The sequence below is a fragment of the Trichomycterus rosablanca genome, chromosome 11, assembly GCF_030014385.1.
Source record: "Trichomycterus rosablanca isolate fTriRos1 chromosome 11, fTriRos1.hap1, whole genome shotgun sequence".
In the NCBI taxonomy this organism is placed as follows: Eukaryota; Metazoa; Chordata; class Actinopteri; order Siluriformes; family Trichomycteridae; genus Trichomycterus; species Trichomycterus rosablanca.
Window position 1 is genome coordinate 40201452 of NC_085998.1, and position 5842 is coordinate 40207293.

Consider the following 5842-nt stretch of genomic DNA (forward strand, 5'->3'; position numbering starts at 1 on the left):
AGCAAAGTGACCAACCAGCTGTGTCCCACACAGACACTGAGATCGCCATTCTCATAGACTCAAATGGCCTGGAGAAACTATTTCCGGGACAAAAATCTGGTGTCCAAGGACAAGTGATGTTCACAAACTTCTCCAAGATAATACCCTGGGTGAGCCCAAGTGTATAATAATTCATACGGGCACAAACCAGCTGAGGGGAACAAGAGAGAGTCGGAGCGATGGTGTGCAGAGCTGCAGAGAGGACTGCTGAGACGTTCCCAGATGCTAAAATAATAATATCTACTCTCCTACCACGACTTCATAAAACCGTTGTTACTTAACACGGTCAGCTGGTTTATCATGAAGTGCAACCTAAAACTCTGTACATCTGTACAGCTAAAAAGCTGTACATCGGTTCTATACAAAAATGCTACAAAGTTCTCTGAGCCTGCGCTCATCTCATATGGACCACAAGACAGTGGACACGTGCTGTCAGAGTATTCCTTGGATCAGTCTGTTTTCAAAAACAAGACACTGAGTTCTCTGTGCCAGAGACAAAGAGGACCATCCTGACTTTTCTGTGGAAAAGGTGCAAGAATGGAGAAAAATTCCATTCGCAAACCTGCAACCATTATTGTCCTCAGTTCCTCTCACATTAAACAGTAGAAATTACAGCAGTAGAGTCTGTTACAGCATTAAATTCTAAACGTGTTTCTATTTACAAACTAAAATGAAATTGTTCAGTAAAACACTGAATTTTTTTTTTTTTTTTTAGAATTTATCAGTTAAAAAAGATTTAAAAGAATTAACACACCACAGATTTTCTGGAATTGGGTTTGTACATTACATTATTTTTTTCTATGTAAAGTGAGAATTTTTGTTTTTGAGAGTTTTTTTTTTTTTTTTTTTTTTTAGATTATGGAGCAAACAAAGCCAGTTGGCAAAGTGAAGCCTACCACTGTTGAGGTTTGTAACCAGTTGTTGTTTAAATGGTTTACTTAGTCAATGTTTAATAATAAGCTTAATTGTTTTAATGTTTAGTAAGGTTAATTATTTTTTTTCTCTTAATTATTATGATGAAGAAAAATACAGAGAATGATGATGACATCGATCTGGATGTAGAGGATTTGGTGTCATCACCTTCAGAACATGAAACTGACGAAGAGTCTGACTCTGAGTATGCAACCCCACTGCCTTCTTCCAATCAGCTTTCATCCCATAAAGGTACAGAGGAAGTTGAGAGTGGTACATCCACAAAAATAAACAGCCGAAAATTAAACATTACTGTGAAACATAGCACAAAAAATGCTGATGGGAAGCGTGTTTGGAATAAGAAGCATTTTTGTTTTTACTGCAAAAAGGAAAATAGCAAAATAGCTCGTCATTTGGAAAGAAAACACAGTAACTGAGGTGGCACTGGCTCTAAGTTTTCCGAAAGGCTCAAAGCGAAGGGTGGCTTTGCTAGAAGAAATTCGGAACAAAGGAAACTTTGAACATAACAAACAAGTTCTTGAGAGGGGTGACGGACAGCTCATCACCTGGCGGCAACCAAAAACCAAATCAAATCCTTCAAATTACCTACCCTGTCCTCACTGTTGGGGATTTTTTGTTAAAACAGATCTATGGAGACATGCAGGGTCAGAAAAGTAAAGAACACTAAGAAGACTAAAACTATTCAGTCATGTGGATCCAGCCTAATTCCTGTATATTCAGACTAACAGGCCTAACCAACTGTCTGCGAGTCGCCATCGGACGTCACCCGGAATCCTTAGGTCACAAACCATTGAGACTGTGTCTGTTTACCGTGGCAGGTGTAAGCCAAAACAAAATCAAAAAGTATGTCATAATAACTTACTTAAAATTAATCTAAATGAGCATCATGAAAACCATAGTAAAGCTAAACTAAAGTTAGGACTTCTAAACATCAGGTCACTTGCATGCAAAACAGTAATTGTAAATGAAATAATTACAGATAATAGTCTTAGTGCCCTTTGTTTAACAGGCTAGACCTGATGAGTATCTAGGTTTAAATGAAGCATCTCCGCCGGGTTACAGTTATGAACATAAGCCACGTCTTAGCGGTCGTGGTGGAGGAATAGCCACAATTTATGATAAAGACATAGGTCTTACTGTAAAATCATCTCCCATAACAAACTCGTTTGAAGTTCTTATATCTGACATAACCAATAAATGTTCATCTGATAAAACTAGCATGTTTAAGCTGGTTACTGTTTATCGACCCCCTGGTCCTTACTCAGAATTTCTTAACGAATTTGCAGATTTTCTTTCTAAATTAGTCTTATCAACTAAAAAAGCTTTAATTGTTGGTGACTTTAATATTCATTATGAGGATAAGTGTAATCCACTCAAAATTGCATTTGACTCTATTTTAGAATCTTTAGGCATCACCCAAAATGTAACAGGACCCACTCACCGCTGTAAACATACCTTAGATTTAATACTTACTTATGGTATAAACATAGACAACCTGGAAATTATACCACAGAATGACTTAACGTAGCCCCACTCAAAACTAAACTGATTAGGGAGAAAAAAATTGCTCCTTGGTACAATGACCACACATGCGCACTTAAACAAGCAGCACGGAAATTAGAACGCAAGTGGCGTCACACTACACTGGAGGTGTATAAGATTGCTTGGAAAGATGCTCTAACATGCACTTATAAAAGCTAAATCTTTATATTATTCGTCCCTAATAGAGAAAAATAAAAACAATCCCCGATTCCTTTTTGAGACAGTGTCCAAATTAACTAAAAATGTCAATGAAACTGAATCTAATATACCGCCTGACTGTACCAGCGATGATTTTTTAAAATTCTTTAATGACAAGATAGAAAAATTACGACTTCTGAGTCAAAGTGTGTCACTTGCCAATGTTAAGTATGGACTCACTCCGAGCAGCATTGGTGATAATAGTAACGAGTTAATCCAACTAAATTCCTTTAATCCAATCTCCCAAAATGAACTAACTGTGTTGATTAAATCATCTAAGTCATCATCGTGTATACTCGATCCTGTTCCAACTCGTTTACTTAAAGATTTACTCCCAGCTATTGTAGAGCCCCTGCTTACATTAATCAATGCATCCCTTAGCCTTGGGTATGTACCTAAATTGTTTAAAAGTGCTGTTATTAAACCCCTGATTAAAAAACCTAATCTTGATCCACATGTTCTAGCTAATTATAGGCCAATTTCAAACCTTCCTTTTGTCTCAAAGATATTAGAAAAAGTTGTTTCCAAACAATTATGTTCTTATTTGAATGAAAATTGTATTCATGAAAAATTTCAATCAGGATTTAGACCCAACCATAGTACCGAAACCGCATTAATTAGAGTAGTTAACGAGTTGTTAATGTCTTCTGATAATGGATGTGTCTCTTTTCTTGTTCTATTAGATCTTAGTGCAGCGTTTGATACGGTCGATCATAACATTTTACTGGAGAGGCTAGAAAATACAGTAGGTGTTAAAGGACTCGCACTCTCTTGGTTTCATTCATATTTGACTGACCGCTCGCAATTTGTTTATGTAAATAATAAATGCTCAGAAACTACAAAAGTAAAGTGTGGTGTTCCACAGGGGTCGGTACTGGGACCCCTATTATTTACACTCTATATGCTTCCACTAGGTGAAATTATTCATAAACATGGCATAAAATTTCACTGCTATGCAGATGACACTCAGCTGTATATATCAGCCAAACCAAATGATACCGACACAATCAGTAAGATAGAAGATTGTGTAAACGACATAAAAAACTGGATGTCGTGTAATTTTCTTTTACTTAATTCAGATAAAACTGAGGTCTTACTTGTTGGCTCCAAAGCTGCAAGAGACAAGTTTTCTAACCTGGTGCTAAACCTAAACACTTTCTCTGTTACTCCCAGCCCAGATGTAAAAAACTTAGGTGTCACACTAGATTCAGATCTTTCCTTTGATACACACATTAATAATATTACTAGAGTTGCTTTCTATCATTTGCGTAATATCTCTAAAATAAGAAATATACTATCTGCTAATGACGCCGAAAAACTGATCCATGCGTTTATAACTTCTGGTTTAGATTATTGTAATGCTCTTCTAACTGGATGCTCTGGTAGATCCATAAACAAACTCCAGTTAGTTCAAAATGCAGCAGCTCGAGTGCTAACTAGAACTAGAAAATTTGATCATATCACTCCTGTTCTATCGTCTCTACACTGGCTGCCAGTTAAATTCCGCATTGAATACAAAATACTTTTACTAACCTATAAAGTGCTACACGGTCTGGCTCCACAGTATCTGAGTGAACTTATTAATCACTACAGCCCAGCGCGTCCACTTCGTTCACAAGATGCAGGGTTACTTATAGTTCCTAAAATTAAAAAGACCACAGCTGGTGGAAGAGCATTTTCTTACAAAGCTCCACAACTCTGGAATAACCTTCCTGCCTCTGTTCGGGATTCGGACACAGTCTCAATGTTTAAGTCTAGACTGAAAACATATTTATTTTCTCAAGCTTTTGATTAGTATAGACAAAGGCGCAGAGCTTGGGGGTTCTTGGTCATAGAAACTTGTGGTGATCAGGGATGTTGGGTTGCTGTCGTTCTGCCTCTCTTGTCCGATCACTCAGGTTTGATGACGGTGGGGAGATGGGCGCTGATGTCCTGTGAAAGCCTTCATGACCTTGTTACCTGCTTGCTCTCCCTTTTAGTTATGCTGTAATAATTAGGGCTGCCGGAGTCTAAAACTCTCTGTAAAACTGTTTTACTCAACTAGCATTGTACATTATTAACTACATTCTTTGTTGTTTTACTCCAAGGGCATTCTGATGGGAACCTGTTTACACGCCAAGGTTAAGGATTAAAGTCGAGACTGCCGTGGCGACGACACTGTTCCTGCCGGATGTGACGGGTCTGGAGTAATTTCCACCAAGAATGACAAGAAATCACTACAGACTTTACTGAAGATTATTTATCTATTTATTACCAGTTATAACTTTTAGTTCATTTAATTCTGTGTTTAGATGCTTTGTGTAAATTATGTATTTATTTAAAGTATCCTCCAGACCACCCAAGAAGGATGGGCCCTGCTGAGTCTGGTTCCTCTCAAGGTTTCTTCCTGTAATTTTCAGGGAGTTTTTCCTTGCCACAGTCGCCCTCGGCTTGCTCAACAGGGGTTTTTGTATCTATTGGTCCTGGATTTTGTAAAGTTGCTTTGTGACAATGTCTATTGTAAAAAGCGCTATATAAATAAAGTTGACTTGACTTGACTTGACTGTATCAACCGCATCTGCTCAAGGCTGCCAGGAGGTTTTGCACAAAATGAACCAGGACACGATTAGCATTTGTGTTAGAAATGATCCTCTGATATGTAAATTTGGAGACATTTTATTTGAAAAACACGGGCAGAACAAATTTCATCATATGTATATCAGTCAGAAGATGCGAGAACTTGGGAGGTTTCTGATTTCTGCCAGAGAGATTGATAAGACTGTGATCAACTTGCAGGATCTTCTTGTGCCAGCAAAATTCCACACTGTGGTAAAAGCAACAAGAATCGCCAGTGGGTTTATGGCTGAAGAGAATGAGTACAAGATCCCCTCTCTGGCATGTAAGATTGGATACTCACTCAAGAGGGCTGCTCAAATCCTTGTTGGTGAAAGCTTAATAAATGGACAGGGAGACGTTGAGAGGGATGCAAAGAAGTTGGAACACCTATATATCTGGACGTGCTCTAAACACTTTGAAAACAGCCAAGTGGAACAAAGATGAAATAATTCCTCTGACTGAAGATATAATGATGTTGCAGAAACATCTTAAAACCATCGAGAAAGATGCGTTAAATGATCTGGAAGATGCACCA